Here is an 18,327-nt window from a genome sequence, read left to right as displayed (position 1 = left end):
TGTATTGGGCGGCCATGACACTTACAACTTGCTTACATCTACCATGCAACATTGTTGTATGCTAGATGTATAGGGCCTCACTCACACCTTCACATCTAGCATACAACATTGTTGGATGCTAGATGTTGGATGCCCAATGCATTTCCAATGGAAGTCACATGGTTTGACACAACATTTGTGTTGTATGAGGGGGTGGGGGGCAGTCGAAACACAGCCGAAAGCCATACAACACAAATGTTGTGTCAAACCATGTGACTTCCATTGGAAATGCATTGGGGCAAGATGTAAACAAACCCTTTCTTTACATCTAGCATGCATCAATGTTGTATGCTAGATCGAAAGGTGTGAGTCAGGCCTAGGGGCGACTCACAAAGGTGTGAGTCTCACACCTTCGCATCTAGCATACAACATTGTTGGATGCTAGATGCATGATACTTGTTTACTGATGCAAGCTCGCAATGCATTTCCAATGGAAGTCACATGGTTTGACACAACATTTGTGTTGTACGGCTTTCGGGTGTGTTTCGACTGCCCCCCACCCCTTCATACAACACAAATGTTGTGTCAAACCATGTGACTCCCATTGGAAATGCATTGTGAGCTTGCATCAGTCAATAAGTCTCATGCATCAGCTATACATCAATCTGTTGTGCACGTGTGAGTCAGGCCTAAGGCTTCACTCACACCTTCACATCTAGCATACAACATTGTTGCATGCTAGATGTAAACAAAGGGTAAGTGTCATGGCCGCCCCAATGCATTTCCAATGTAAGTCACATGGTTTGACACAACATTTATTTTGTACGGCTTTCGGCTGTGTTTCGACTGCCCCTCTCCCCCTCATACAACAAAAATGTTGTGTCAAACCATGTGACTTCCATTGGAAATGCATTGGGGCGGCCATGACACTTACCCTTTGTTTACATCTAGCATCCAACAATGTTGTATGCTAGATGTGAAGGTGTGAGTGAGGCCTATGTGTGAGTGAAGCCTTCCCCTTCATCCTCTACGCCTACGCCTCTGACCTCTGCGTATGTCACCACCAGACCAGAAGTTCTCTGATGACACTGCCATTGTCTGCAGTCGTCCATCACAGGTGATGGACAACGCACACACGTAACATCCGTACTTGCGAGGCGCACTGGAATACTGTTTAGGGGTCTGCGATGATAATAGTCAGACAAGGGGCCATGTTGTGATGTGACACAGCTTTAGATTGGCTATTTTTGAATGGGAAAAACATTTATGGAAAATATGGCTTAAGTGGTTAAACTGTTCCTCATTTAGCTGCGGACCCCCTAGAACCCCCTCAGGGACCCATGGGAATGTGAACTTGCTTTTTTGTTTATATAATACATAATATGTATAATACATAATTATTAATAATGGTAAATTTATATATATATTAAAAAAAAAACAGATCAACATATGGAATGAATTCTGTACTGGCCATATATGGAGTCTTGAGTGTACAGGGTTTGATGAGGTCAGATCAACATATCATATGGAATGTCAGAACAGGTCAGCTCCATATATGGAGATCTAAGGGTGGACAGGGTTTCTGGGCGTGGCTGCACTATTTTATGTATTTATTTATTTTAATTTTTATCCCACGATTTTGCAACCCATTTTTCACACCCTCTGCCAACCTGGGGAGAGCAACGGACTGACCTCATGCTTCCTTCAATGTTTCTTTGCACTTGACAGGGGGGAGTTTCTCTGGTTGGACGTAGCGCGTGGAGGAACACATTATTCCAACCAGTTCCTTTCCCCTCCATCAGGTGCCCCGGCTGGCCAGGGGGAGGCAGTTTAGAGACCAGGATTACTGCATGTTTTTGTGAGGGTACCTACCCTAGGGGACACGGGGAGAACATGCAAACTCCACACAGAAAGGCCCTTTCGCCAACTCCACCTAGGTTATGGGCACTGATGGCGCGGAGGAGAGAACACGCCGCCAGCGCCCACAGCGTCCCCAGCGGGAATCGAACCCAGGACCTCCTTCTAGCTGTGAGGCGACAGCACGATCGCAATAATATTTATGGCGGTCCTTATGGGATATATGTGACGGAGCAGAGCAGTGGGTTGTGATTTCTTTATTGATTGATTGATTGATTGATTACATTGGCAAGGTGCATATAAATAAACATGCATTGTGGTCCTTTGTAAATGTGTATTGATTGATTGATTGATTGATTGATTGATTGATTGATTGATTGATTGATTTACCGTAACTATTATCTACAGAGAATCAGTAGGGGATCATTTAATTTGACAAGATAGAAGTCTTGTCCTGGTCCTCTTGCAAACGGTAGCTGTAGCTGTAGCTTTTTATGGTGGTTTTGAAGGAGAGTAGGGAGTCTAGGGACTAGCTCTGGTCCATAGCTCTAATTCCGTTTCATTTAGAGCTATGTTACCGATGACTTCCGGGGCTCGCACCAATACGGTTTGTGTCCGTAGAACGCCTACTGTCCTTAGTAGCTGGGTGCGAAGTTTGCAAACTCGTAAGAAATCACCATAATTTGGCTCTTGGTGACTAGTTTTTGAATTTTGGCGTGGTGTTAGGTTTGGGTATAAGGTTTTCAAAAAGCTGTGCAAACAGCCCACTAGGGGGCAACGCGTTTGCACAGCTTTTTGAAAACCTTATACCCATACCTAACACCACGCCAAAATTCAAAAACTAGTCACCAAAAGCCAAATCTTTACAAGTGTAAAGAAGGGATTTGTTTTCTACCGGAAAAAAATACTTTTAGTTACTCCACTGCGCCCTCTACCGATATTGCCAAGAGAAAACCTTCATAGAGAATATTTTTCCTCCAGTGAAACAAAATCCCTTTCTGGCCAAAAAGTACCTTTTATACGTGTGGTGGGAGGCTCAGAGTGATTCCACTAAGGAAAGTAGGCTTTCTAATAACACAACCCGCTTTTGTATTGGCGAGTAGCAAAAACGTTCTTTTTATTTACACTAAAGACGAGAGGCTGGTCTTTTATGCGAGCCCCGGCCCCCCGGAAGTCATCGGTAACATAGCTCTAAATACATGGCATTAGAGCTATGGACCAGAGCTAGGTAGGGACTGTAGGGAGTCACACTTTGTGATGGCTGTTGGTAGGGCATTCTACATTTTGGTTGCATAATAGTATAGAATTAATTCATCCCCATGTTTTTGCCAAATCTGGCGGGACTGAGTTCAGTGGAGCTCCCTCTGGTGTTGCACCCATGGGCGTTACTCACTCTTTTAAAGTATAGTATGAGGACCTGGGCCATGGCTCAGTGGTCCAGGCACCTTGGCTGGTAATCCAGTCTGGCAGTGTGCCGTGGGTTCGACTCCCGATCCCGACGGCCCTTACTGCATGTCTTCCCCCCATCTCTCTCCCCATTTTCCTGTCAGCCTACTGTCTGTCCCTCCATAAAAAAAATATAAAATAAAGGCGAAAGCCAAAAAAATAAAAAATAAAATAAAAGTATAGTATGAGTACCTTACTTCTGGACTTTGCTTATTCAGATAATATGCCAACAACAGACTATACGCAGGTGGGCGTGTTTACCCCTGATTACATGTGGCTCAGGGCTGATGAAATACTGGCTCAACAGGTGCAATGTTGGAAGATAATTAATTTCCAAGTCTAATGAGGGGAATTAGACTCTGGGGATCTTTTCAAAACAAGCTCTAATTATCGAACCTTACCCCTGAGCCACTGTCGCCCCCAGGTACTGTTTGCTCTTTTTGTTTTTATGTTTTTATGTGGGGACTAGCATTTTTGCTAAATCAGGTGTATTTACATTGCATTTATGCAATGGCCAATAATATGCATTGTCACGTCTAAATAAACCAATAAAGTAAACCAGCGACGTATAACTAGAGGTGGGTCCCGAACCTCGGGACCAAGTATGTACCGAACCGAACGTGCCTGGGTACCGGCCGGATACCCATTACAATAATTCAATTTCGGTTCTCTCTATCGGTTCCCACACGCGGTCACACGCTATTTATTTATTTTCTACCCTTTTAATAGAAGCGCTGGGAACAGAGCTGATCTACAAGCCTACACCGCGTTGCATTAGCGATGCGTTGTGGGCTTGGCACTAATGACTAATGGGGATCCTTAATAAACTATTATCTTAAAAAATAACACTACTAAGTATGGGATTACAAAATAAGGGGCCAGGTCTTCATGACAAGACACAAAAGTAAAAATGCATTAATTCATTTATTCATTCAGACACACCACTCTTATTTTCCAAACATGTTAACCAACCACTTGAGCCCTATGTATATACATCCAACTGATAGTGGAAATAACAGATGCAGAAGATCAACGTGTCTCAGTGAGACACGAGCTCACAACACATCACAGTGAGACAGTCTCACTGTGATGTGAACAATGATTGTGGATATGTATTTGATGGCAAAACCTTTCCTTTGTTTTATCTGTGTTAACTTCAGTGTTTGACAGTAAGTAGGCCAAAAAATATATATATTTCATAGTATTATTGATCCAAGTATACCATCTAAATTACAAATAGCATCAGTGACGTAGAGTCTGTGGGGGCCGGGGGGCCAGGGCCCCCATGAGGAATTGGACCAGGGATCTCGGCCCCCATGAGGAGGGGGGGGGGGGGGGGGGGGGGACACGGGCCCGGGCCCGGGCCCCCATGAGGATTATGAAAACTATTCGTCCCTGATTCACAACAATAGAAGCTTCTGTCTCATGCTTCGGTGCATGTCTGTCTGTCTGTGCCTGCTTCTGTGCCTGCCTGTCTGTCTGTCTGCCCGCCCTCCCTGCCTCCCTCCCAGGTTCAAAGTTGGATGAAATCCTTGAAAGAGCAAGGACATCATGCAGGTCAGATATTCTTTATATGCATCAATATAACATCATATTGATAAACCAGTATGTACACTCTGTGCAAATGGTGATATGGGTAATCTACATGTTTGTGCAAGATTGCTCTGCTTTGTGTGTTACTTACACGTGTACGTTCAAATATTTAAATCCAAAATATAATGCTGTGTTAGGCTGCATTTACACACCTGCTTGTCATGAATGCATACATAAAAATGCATGACAAAATGTATGAGTGTTTATTTTTATCAAATATATAAATCACAATCAAATGAGAAGGCTACACTAAAACAGGCTAAAAATAATTGTCAGTGATGTTACCCATGTTTTAAATGGCGAGTTTGTACTTCTGCCCTCTGGGAGAAGATACAAAGAACCAAAGTGGAAGTACATCATATTTAAAAAATTGTGTACCAGCATCAACTAAGATGTTGAACGAGGCTCTGAAACGGCAGTAACTGTATGGCTAGATTATCCACATCATGTGTGCAATTGTGTACTGTTGTGTCTCCTATGTATTTTTGTTTGTCATTGATGTTTTATGTGGGGCTGTAGCTGGGGTGAAAGCCCAAGACAAATTTCCCTTGTGGACAATAAAGTTTACCTTTAACTTGACCTTAATTAATATGTTTCATTGTTTTTTATGGTGACTATTTGAGTACTATAACAGTTTAAGTCCAAATTTTATTCTGACCCCTCCACGGAAAGGCCTCGTTGTCCTGACCCCTTATCCATCATTTATACATATGGATAATTAGTGTGGACTTAAACTGTTATTCGTCTATAGTACGAGCGGAACACACAAAGCCAGGCATTGGTCTCAAAAAAGAAACCACAGCCAACAAGAAATGGGGAAAGAAATCACACTTTTTTTGTTTTGGATCCCTGGCATCAAAGCTACATACAGTATATCTAAGTTACATTGAATTGCAATAAATGTAGCAATAACAGCAATAAATAACACGTGTCAGGTTAATAGTTTTTTATTGTGGGGACAACACTCCTCTCACATGAACAGCCTTAAAACACACAAGAGAATTCACACTGGAGAAAAACCCTATGGATGTGATCAGTGTGGAAAACACACACAAATGTCAAACCTTAAAAAACACAAGAGAATCCACACTGGAGAGAAACCTAAGTAATTGTGTAATGTGTCTATCATGATGATCCATATGGTATTTTAAAGCAATTGTTTATTAAGATGTATTATTGTTTTAAACACATTACATGTATATATATATGAGCATGCTGATTTTAGATTAAGAGGATGGCGATGAAACAAATGTTTCCAGATGTGATGATTAATTGCAAGTAAACTTAACATATTGTTTGAATGAACTCTTATTTTTAGTAGTATCAGAGAGTCTCTGATAGAGGAGCTGATTTTAGAGATTTCAGAGAGATTGGATCGGATGAATCCAACAAAAGTCAGTCAGCTGGTGTTCCTAAATGCACACACGCAGTGAAATGGAATTAATTTAGACTGTTCTTTATCCAATTAAGGACACATTGATTTATTTTTATATATTTGTCCTTATTTAGGCTATCATTAGATGCATCTTTTTAGGCTTCATGTTTTGCTTTTTGAAGTTACAATCATACTACATGCTAGTTACATAAATACTAATCATAATGTTATTTTCACCACAAGTTTTGAGTGTATAAACGTCTCCTTTTGGACATAGTATTGAGATCACAGAATCTTTGGTCGCTTGGTCAGCCACTCTGCCCAAATATGTTCTTTTTGTTTCCTTGGTACTGGGACTGTAATTGATGCATTGTATTATTTCTTGTTTATACTTACCCACAATAAAAAACTATTAACCTGACATGTGTTTTTTATAGATATTATTGCTACATTTATTGCAACTTAGATATACTGTATGTGTCTTTACAGAGCAGCTTTGATGCCAGGGATCCAAAACACAGCAACATCCGTGTGCGATAGTTACAAGGTCCCCGCTCTTGAATGCCCTTTGTTTCTTAACTATGCATTATTTAATTTCCCTTGAAATTAATTGGGGTTTATTATTGGGGTACATAGCTATAGTCTTTTTAGTAAACACATTATCTTTACAGAATGTAATATACTCTGTCATAGTATCTGTAGTCTCCTCCAGGTTTAAGCTATGGAAGAGGCTCCAGTCAGTGCAACAAAAACATCCCTTCAATGTTTCGATGCCATCGTTGTTCCACACATAAATAGTTTTAACCTGTGGTTTACTGCTCTTGAGCAGTGACTTATATGTGGGAATTAAATTAACAACATTATGATCTGCATTGGCCAAGGGAGGTTTAGCCTTGGCTGTATAGGCGTTCTTAATATTGCCATAGCATTTATCTAAGATGTTATTACCCTACCTGATGTTATTAAGGTACAGCAATTGCAGTACAGATAATATAGGACATGGCAAAATAAGGACAGTATACATGGCATTGGAGATTAAGGTATACACAGACACATAGTTAAAACATAAGTATAAAATCACACCTGTGTGAAGCGAGTACTTTTACTTCTACTCCACTACATCTCAGAGGCAAATAGGCCTATGGCTTGCCATACTATGGTACTTTTACTCCACTACATTTATTTGATAACTTTTGTTACTAGTTACATGATGATTATTACAAAACATATAGGCCTACATGTATCACTTCAGCCGTATATACATTTTGGCCATTTGAAAATAGGAAAGTACATGAAGTTAAATGTCCTTGTTTGTGCTATTGATGGAGACTCTGGAGTCCACATGTTCCTTTTAGTAATAACATACAAATGATTAATATTAGACAGCCTTATTTATTTTCATTTTTAATATTGCATTTAACTGCATTATTATTAGTTATTTTTGTTATGAACTATACTACTTTAAGGTTTTTAAGGTTTATTTTAAACCAGCAACATTTCATTTTAATGTACCACATATCTGGAACAAAGTCTCAGAAAACAGCAGGTATGCTGCCACTCATATTTATTTTAAATCACAATTAAAGACTGTTCTGTTTCCCACTGCCTTTGATTATTTCCACTTTCTTTCTCATCTGCACTTGTTTTTGTTATATTAAAAATGTAACTTATGTTATGTTTATGTGGCACCAGCAAAAGAGTGATTGTTTATTTGTGTAATTCGTTTTATTTTTATAGTATTGATGATTCATGTGAACAAGTTTAATACTGTGACATACATGTTTTGAATAATAGCCACTATGGACAGTAGGGGGCAGTGTCCGTCTGTTACATGCTGGGGGAACCACTAACCTCGCCTCACCAGACTTTCCACCACCTCGGAGGAAAGCCTGGTCTCTGTTTCAAAAGTCCGTATGATCCTGTCGGGAGCGGATGATATCCTTACGTCATGTTGTAGTATTGTTTTGTAGTCGATCAGGCAGGAACAACAGGCGGTAACTTTATATATATCTATGGCAACTTCCTTTTCATTTTCTCAATAAAAGCTCTCGTAGCCTGTAGCTTTTATTGAGAAAGATTGGTTTGAGGGAAAAGGAAGTTGCCGCCTGTCTCGCGACAGGATCATATACCCAAATGAAATGGTGCCCAGGCTAGGGAACCACAGTGTACTGACGTGATTTCCTGCAAGACGCCATTATCTAATGGATCTTGCCAAAGAGACGACACGTTTCTGTTGTTCATTCCTGTGTCCTGTATTCCAGGTTAGTTATGACCTCAAAACCACTGTATTTGCAACACAAATAATTCCATGATGAAGATAATTCACTTAGCTTCTTTTTGATTTAAAGATGATGACGTTTTGTGTTGATTTAATTACTGTGTGAAGTAATGCAATGTGGGTTCCTGCAGTTTATTGTTTTATTATTTTTGAAACAGCTTTGTAAGTTTTGTCAACAGAAAAGAGTCAGAATGTGTGTTTAATGATTTCGTTTTGTATTTGAATTAGCTACTATGAAAATGTGTTTAGTATGGCCCAGTTCAGTGTCAGTTGTTAGTATTAGCTCTAGGCCTACTGTCTACTTTCTGCTAGCACTTTAGCAGTGCAGCTAGCCACACAATGTGCCTTGCCATAACAATGCAGTGACTGCAATGGTATTTAAGAGTGTATATAGGCCTACCGTAAATCCTCTTTTAGGAACCCGGGTTATTATTTGTCTCAACCGATCCCGATACCGGACTATTATTGGAAGGAGGCAGCTATAAGAAGGAGGCCTTTATTTCTACTTTTCAAACTGATCATAATGAACAAATCACATTTTGGGTCAGTTAGAACCCAGTAAAATGTAGCCTATTGAAACCAAGTCCTCATGAAATATTAAACAGTGCAGTTGCAGGTGCTCAATGGTCATTTTAACTGTTTTTCCATTATTGGCATATTGCCTATGGTGAATACCATAATAACATCAACACATCAATTTAACTTGAACAACCATTGTCATTGTCATTTGAAGCTATATGATTCCCTGCTTTCAGACATGAAAAAAATAAAAATACAATGGCAGTCCCTCAGTCAAATCTGGTCACAAATATACCGGTATATAACTTCAACTGAGATAGACTACCACAGTACTGTGGTAAAGGCCTACAGTTAGGCTACTGACAAGTTCAGATGCAAATAATAACATAAAAATAAAATAAAATGTATGATAGGCTATTTCATATAATATCAAATCCTAACAGTGCAACACTGCAGTGATCCAACCATAGACTGTACAAATCCAAGGCTTCAACGATAGAGAGAGAGAGAGCGAGAGAGCGTCTCTCTCTAACGCGTGTTAGAGAGAGCGTCTCTCTCTAACGAGAGAGAGAGGGAGGGAGGGGGGTCCCGTTAGCAACAAGCTAACAGCATACCGGTACGTTCGTTCCATGATCCATAAAACGACAGATCCACAACGCGCATGGGGCTGCTGCAGCCCCAATAGCCCCATGCGCTCCGCGATCTGCCGTTTATAGAACCAACGTTCGTTGCATGAAGGGCAGATATGCGGGCGCGCAGCACATCGTGTCACAAACTCATTACTCACTCATTGTAGCCTAGTAGGCTGTGGGATAGATTTCACTTGCTTTGGTTGCCCTCCTCCGCAGTTAGACTGCTGCGCTCATTACCGGTAGTTTTATTGTCGGTGGCCATGAACAGTGCTTATTGGCGTTCTCTCCCGAAGTTAACTTTGTAGTTGTAATGTATTGTGCGCGAGCCGAGCACCGCGGCCACCGGCATCTGGACAGTGGACACTGACGTGACAGGCACAGCCAGCCAGAGCAGCGAAGGTAACAGATACGGCACTTGAAAAAAACAAAACACAAAAAAAAACGGCTCATAAAAGGAGCCATCCCCGGTGATTAATAGGGGCCCGGTAATTAATAGAAAGGAGGCCTTTATTGGAGGATTTACGGTAGTATTATACTGTAAAGTAAAAAGAGATGTGAAGAGAAAATATGGGTTATGCTGTAGAATAAGAATGGTGTTATGGAATGTGAATGTATTGCACTGACAAAATGAATGTTATATTGTATGATTATTGTTGAAAAGACAAAATATGAACATTGAAAATACAATGGAAAATAGAAAAGAAAGAAAGACAAACAGTTTGAGTAAATAAATTATCTAATGGATCTTGCCAAAGAGACGACACGTTTCTGTTCATTCCTGTGTCCTGTATTCCAGGGTAATCTATAAACTGCACCTCGGGTACCCAAACCTGGGACCTGTAACATTTATATTGAATTGCCTTGTTGAAATTTACTATCAAATAATTGTGATAATCACGTTTTCGATATGCTTTGATTCTGTTCTTTTAGATGTATGCTCACTCCTGCTTTGACTTTAGTCACATTCACATACTAATATGATGTATCACGTCAATGTATCATAATTTGGATATAGTTAGATTCATTAAACATGAATCGTACAAAGAAATCTCAGTTAGCAGTTAATCTCTAGAATGTTGCATAGAACCTGGGGGAGGAGCTAGAGAGGGGTGGCGCACATGCAGCAGTTTGTTCGGTTGTGATTGGTGGATAGATGGTTCTATTGTTCTCCTCTTTGGCCAATCAATACCAAGCAGTTAATGTGTCCAACTCAGGCTCTCTAGTATAAGAAGAGTTTGTAGTTAGATAGTTAGTCTGTTATCCACAACTCTTCCAGGATATCAACCATTTCTGATCACATCTGACTGTAGACTCCAGGCTTCAGGTGAATATGAACTCTCTTGACACCAGGAACAATTCTGCTCAACAGGGAGGACCCAATGATCACCAAGACCTCTGTAAGTTACTTACTGTGTCTATATGGGTATATAGGCTACAGCATGTCATAAGGGTGTGTTTTATCTAGTCATGTGCATTTGTTTTGATTTAACAATAGTATTGATTTAAAAGACAACCTTGTTTTTCTAAAATGCACAACAATGTAGATTGTAGAAACAAATTATAAATATCTGGTAAAAATATTAATTGTGATAATTAGCTAGTTTTGCTATTTTTAAGTCTATGAAGTAGTGCCTATCTCTAAACAATATTTCCTTTGCCTGATTCTAATTCAGTGTTGGATGTGAATGGACAACACTTCTCTCACATGAACAACCTTAAAACGCACCAGAGAATTCACACTGGGGAAAAACCCTATGGATGTGATCAGTGTGGGAAACACTTCTCTTGCATGGACAGCCTTAAAACACACCAGAGAATTCACACTGGAGAAAAACCCTATGGATGTGATCAGTGTGGACAACACTTCTCTCACATTGCCAGCCTTCAAAAACACAAGAAAATCCACACTGGAGAGAAACCCTATGGATGTGATCAGTGTGGGAAACACTTCTCTCAAATGTCAAACCTTCAAAAACACAAGAGAATCCACACTGGAGAGAAACCCTATGGATGTGATCAGTGTGGACAACACTTCACTCACATGCACAGCCTTAAAACACACCAGAGAATTCACACTGGAGAGAGAGCCTATGGATGTGATCAGTGTGGACAACACTTCTCTCGCATGGACAGCCTTAAAACACACCAGAGAATTCACACTAGAGAAAAACCCTATGGATGTGATCAGTGTGGACAACACTTCTCTCACATGCACAGCCTTAAAACACACCAGAGAATTCACACTGGAGAGAGAGCCTATGGATGTGATCAGTGTGGACAACACTTCTCTCGCATGGACAGCCTTAAAACACACCAGAGAATTCACACTGGAGAAAAACCCTATGGATGTGATCAGTGTGGACAACACTTCTCTCACATGGTCAGCCTTAAAACACACCAGAGAATTCACACTGGAGAGAAACCCTATGGATGTGATCAGTGTGGACAACACTTCTCTCAAATGGCACACCTTCAAACACACAAGAGAATCCACACTGGAGAGAAACCCTATGGATGTGATCAGTGTGGACAACACTTCTCTCAGTCGTCCAGCCTTCAAAAACACAAGAACATCCACACTGGAGAGAAACCCTATGGATGTGATCAGTGTGGGAAACACTTCTCTCAAATGTCAAACCTTCAAAAACACAAGAGAATCCACACTGGAGAGAAACCCTATGGATGTGATCAGTGTGGACAACACTTCTCTCACATTGACAGCCTTCAAAAACACAAGAAAATCCACACTGGAGAGAAACCCTATGGATGTGATCAGTGTGGACAACACTTCTCTCAAATGGCACACCTTCAAAGACACAAGAGAATCCACACTGGAGAGAAACCCTATGGATGTGATCAGTGTGGACAACACTTCTCTCAGTCGTCCAGCCTTCAAAAACACAAGAACATCCACACTGGAGAGAAACCCTATGGATGTGATCAGTGTGGAAAACACTTCTCTCAAATGTCAAACCTTAAAACACACCAGAGAATTCACACTGGAGAGAAACCCTATGGATGTGATCAGTGTGGACAACACTTCACTCACATGCACAGCCTTAAAACACACCAGAGAATTCACACTGGAGAGAAACCCAGTGTGAAATACAAAGTCTGAACCAGGTCTATAAAGTCACCAGTTGGAGAGTGTTTGGTAGAAAACTACTACTACTTTTGTTTTAATGTATTGTGATTAAATGGATAAGATGATATTTGTACGTACATGTAAGGTCTGACTACTTAATTGTTTAAAAATATATATATTTTACATTGTGGGACTGCAATTTGAACGAATTCGGTAGAATGGCTCATAATAAATGGCCAAAGAATAAAACTTGACTTTAGTTAGATATTGTAGTGAATATGTTATTTGGTTTACATATTTGGGAAGTTTTAGTTAACTGTGACCACACACATGTGTCCTTGTGTGTTATGAAGACTAAAGGTCATGTTTACCTCTGAAAATGTTTTGAATTATAAAAGAATGAATGGAGCTCATTGAAGAGTCTCCTCACATACACGATTGTAATTGATTGTAATGATATAATAACATTATAAACAATTTAATGCAAAACAAAAGTGTATTTTGATCCAAGCCACAACACGATGTATTGATTGATCACTGAAATAAACATGTTCTAAGAGTAGCTCCCAGGATTACATTTCAGGCAATAGGGCTTGCAAACCTCGCACCTTTGGTATGCAAATTCGGGGGGTGCGCCATTTTGGCTGTGATGAGTCACTACTATACCTGGCCAACGGATAGGCATACAGTGGTGGAAAAAGAACTCAATTGTTTTACTTAAGTAAAAGTACCAATACTGCAATTTAGAACTACTCCGTTACAAGTAAAAGTATGGAATTGAAAATGTACGTAATGGCCCATCACCATTACTTTTTTTTAACCGATATTGATAACATCCTGCTTCTCAAGACCGATAACTGATAATACATTAAAATATATATAAAAATTATAAAGATATAGCATCTAGTGAGTTGTGAACATGCATCGCGCCCGTTCTTTTAACTCTATGTTCGCACCAGGCGAAAACATGGATTACAAAATTGTGGGATAATAATAATAAAAAAAAACGAAAAATGAATGCAGGCCACTCATTTGGCCACTTCCTCGGCCATTGAGATCTACGTCAAGTCTAATTAACCCATTCTGGACGGGAACCCCTTTTGGTGTTTTAAGCATTGTTATGCTTTAGCTGTTGAAAAATAGCAGATCTACAAGCGGCACCGAGTGCCGCGCTGTGAACTTGTAGGTCTGCTATTTTTGAAAAATCGTGAAAATGTGCAGATGGGGGGGGTCGGCGGCCTATTTCATAAATTTTTTGGGGTCCTTGACATGAAATATTGAGAACCACTGACATAGAAACATGAGGTTTTAGGCATTATGTTATACTTTAGCTATTGAAAAACAGCAGACCTACAAGCTCACAGCGTGGCACCGAGTGCCGCGCTGTGAACTTGTAGGTCTGCTATTTTTGAAAAATCGTGAAAATGTGCAGATGGGGGTCGGCGGCCTATTTCATAAAACTTTTGGGGTCCTTGACATGAAATATTGAGAACCACTGACATAGAAACATGAGGTTTTAGGCATTATGTTATACTTTAGTTATTGAAAAATAGCAGACCTACAGTACAAGCTCATAGCGACAATCATAAAAGCTGACTGAATACAAATGTTTAGAATGTATAGGCTACCAGTGCTGCTCAAGTCGGGGGATTTCCAGGGGGTCCCCAGTAAACGTAGTTTAATGCAGCATCAATCACAATGGTTTGACACAGTGGAAGACATTGAGTTGTTAGATTTGATTCATCAAATGGTTTCAAAGTTTCTATTTAAAATGATTCAGTGAAGTTAGGCTTTGATGAGATCGCAGTGTAGCTGTTTACACTGTATTACACTGTACCATGGCTCCGCCTAGTGGCCGTTCACGGTACGTGCACCGTGCATGAAACTAGGTAGGAACCAAAGTTCTGACACAGTTTGTACTTTACGTCATCATATGAATCACTCTTTGTTCCACAGATGAACAGTCTAGAGTATGATTGTGTAGACATTAATATTTCTAACTCTGTTACACTTGTGTTAGTAAAACTGCAACATCTCTGCTCTTGACACGAATCAAATGTGCAACATCACAAAGGAAACAATGCTGCTACCTCAGAGTACTCAAAATCAATGGAAAGAACAGATAAAGTCTAGCTTGATTTTTTCCCTGTGATTGTGTGATTGTCCTAGGGTAGACCGGACACAGTCTACACATGTCCTCTGCTTAGCTCAGTTGGCTAGTGTGCTGGTCCAGTGTGCTGGTGGTCCCAGGTATGATTCCCACATTTTCCCCATAGTATACAGGGATTGAGTGGGTGAGTGTTTTTTTTGCCCTCAGAGAAGAATACAAATGAAAAAAGTACCCTCTTAAGTGAATCCTCGCGGTGCCTTTTGTATAAAAAATAGGTTCTGACTATGGCCCTATAGAGCGCTTCAAGTAGCACTTTTGGATCTAACAGATGGAAAAGGTTCCCACTGAGTGCACTAGAAATATACCCGAAATCTAATGCCAAGAGTGTCTCATGGTGGTTCACTGGTTATGGCAGTGGTCCTCTGGTGCCAGAGGATGGCGGTTCAAGACAAGTCAAGACTCTTGAGTCTTGAGATTAAATCCAGAAAATCCACTCTTTCTTTTTAGTCAGGGCCTTGATGCCAATTTAATGATGTTTTTACACTCGCTGAAAATAGCAGATCTACAAGCTAGAGACAGAGACAAGAGACAGAGGACTAATCCAGATAATCCACTCTTTCTTTTTAGACGACAAAATGAGACAGAGACAGAGACTGAAATCCAGATAATCCACTCTTTCTTTTTGACAGAGACAAGCCACTCTTTCTTTTTAGACGACAAAATGAGACAGAGACAGAGACTGAAATCCAGATAATCCACTCTTTCTTTTTAGTCAAGACGCGGTCCTCGGACTGAGGATCAAACAAATGTTTCCAGATGTGATGATTAATTGCAAGTAAACTTAACATTGTTTGAATGAACTCTTATTTGTAGTAGTATCAGAGAGTCTCTGATAGAGGAGCTGATTTTAGAGATTTCAGAGAGATTGGATCGGATGAATCCAACAAAAGTCAGTCAGCTGGTGTTCCTAAATGCACACACGCAGTGAATTGGAATTCATTTAGACTGTTCTTTATCCAATTAAGGACACATTGATTTATTTTTATATATTTGTCCTTATTTAGGCTATCATTAGATGCATTTTTTTAGGCTTCATGTTTTGCTTTTTGAAGTTACAATCATACTACATGCTAGTTACATAAATACTAATCATAATGTTATTTTCACCACAAGTTTTGAGTGTATAAACGTCTCCTTTTGGACATAGTATTGAGATCACAGAATCTTTGGTCGCTTGGTCAGCCACTCTGCCCAAATATGTTCTTATTGTTTTCTTGGTACTGGGACTGTAATTGATGCATTGTATTATTTCTTGTTTATACTTACCCACAATAAAAAACTATTAACCTGACATGTGTTTTTTATTGATATTATTGCTACATTTATTGCAACTTAGATATACTGTATGTGTCTTTACAGAGCAGCTTTGATGCCAGGGATCCAAAACACAGCAACATTCGTGTGCGATAGTTACAAGGTCCCCGCTCTTGAATGCCCTTTGTTTCTTAACTATGCATTATTTAATTTCCCTTGATATGAATTGGGGTTTATTATTGGGGTACATAGCTATAGTCTTTTTAGTCAACACATTATCTTTACAGAATGTAATATACTCTGTCATAGTATCTGTAGTCTCCTCCAGGTTTAAGCTATGGAAGAGGCTCCAGTCAGTGCAACAAAAACATCCCTTCAACGTTTCGATGCCATCGTTGTTCCACACATAAATAGTTTTAACCTGTGGTTTACTGCTCTTAAGCAGTGACTTATATGTGGGAATTAAATTAACAACATTATGATCTGCATTGGCCAAGGGAGGTTTAGCCTTGGCTGTATAGGCGTTCTTAATATTGCCATAGCATTTATCTAAGATGTTATTACCCTACCTGATGTTATTAAGGTACAGCAATTGCAGTACAGATAATATAGGACATGGCAAAATAAGGACAGTATACATGGCATTGGAGATTAAGGTATACACAAACACACATAGTTAAAACATAAGTATAAAATCACACCTGTGTGAAGCGAGTACTTTTACTTCTACTCCACTACATCTCAGAGGCAAATAGGCCTATGGCTTGCCATACTATGGTACTTTTACTCCACTACATTTATTTGATAACTTTTGTTACTAGTTACATGATGATTATTATTACAAAACATATAGGCCTACATGTATCACTTCAGCCCTATATACATTTTGGCCATTTGAAAATAGGAAAGTACATGAAGTTAAATGTCCTTGTTCAATTGTGCTATTGATGGAGACTCTGGAGTCCACATGTTCCTTTTAGTAATAACATACAAATGATTAATATTAGACAGCCTTATTTATTTTCATTTTTAATATTGCATTTAACTGCATTAGTATTAGTTATTTTTGTTATGAACTATACTACTTTAAGGTTTTGAAGGTTTATTTTAAACCAGCAACATTTAGTTTTTAAGTCTCAGAAAACAGCAGGTATGCTGCCACTCATATTTATTTTAAATCACAATTAAAGACTGTTAAAAGTTCTGTTTCCCACTGCCTTTGATTATTTCCACTTTCTTTCTCATCTGCACTTGTTTTTGTTATATTAAAAATTTAACTTATGTTATGTTTATGTGGCACCAGCAAAAGAGTGATTGTTTATTTGTGTAATTAGTTTTATTTTTTATAGTATTGATGATTCATGTGAACAAGTTTAATACTGTGACATACATGTTTTGAATAATAGCCACTATGGACAGTAGGGGGCAGTGTCCGTCTGTTACATGCTGGGGGAACCACTAACCTCGCCTCACCAGACTTTCCACCACCTCGGAGGAAAGCCTGGTCTCTGTTTCAAAAGTCCGTATGATCCAAGGGGCCAGTGAGGCTATTCAACGTTGAAGGTCTGGGTCCTAGTGGTAGGAGGAGGGACTACAGGCGGACCCGTGGATTCATGACCGGGAAACCCCGTGCAGCTGGGCTTTAACATTGAGCGCTCGGTTGCATAAGTCACCCCGGACCTCAAAGTTGAGGTCCGGAGGAGGGACTTCCGGCAGTCTTCCGGGTGCTTCAAAACGCCACTGAGCAACTTCCACCGACATGAATAGCGGAGGGGGCGGAGCTTCGCGCCAGATCAGTCTCTATCCTTTTATATACTCTATGGTATGATCCTGTCGGGAGCGGATGATATCGTTACGTCATGTTGTAGTATTGTTTTGTAGTCGATCAGGCAGGAACAACAGGCGGTAACTTTATGTATATCTATGGCAACTTCCTTTTCATTTTCTCAATAAAAGCTCTCGTAGCCTGTAGCTTTTATTGAGAAAAATCGGTTTGAGGGAAAAGGAAGTTGCCGCCTGTTGTTCCTGCCTGTCGACTATCATCCGCTCGCGATCATATACCCAAATGAAATGGTGCCCAGGCCAGGGAACCACAGTGTACTGACGTGATTTCCTGCAAGACGCCATTATCTAATGGAT

General features: G+C 39.9%; 1 protein-coding gene across 1 annotated transcript in view; it reads left to right on the top strand.

Moving 5' to 3' along the window:
• LOC306920344 (actin, alpha skeletal muscle A) overlaps window positions 1-18,327 on the top strand; it is a 210,110-nt gene that overhangs the window by 106,121 nt on the left and 85,662 nt on the right. The gene's annotated exons all lie outside the window — the stretch shown is intronic.

The sequence above is a fragment of the Electrona antarctica genome (genome assembly GCF_951216825.1).
Source record: "Electrona antarctica genome assembly, chromosome: 3".
NCBI lineage: Eukaryota > Metazoa > Chordata > Actinopteri > Myctophiformes > Myctophidae > Electrona > Electrona antarctica.
This window is presented reverse-complemented; position numbering and strand designations above follow the sequence as displayed.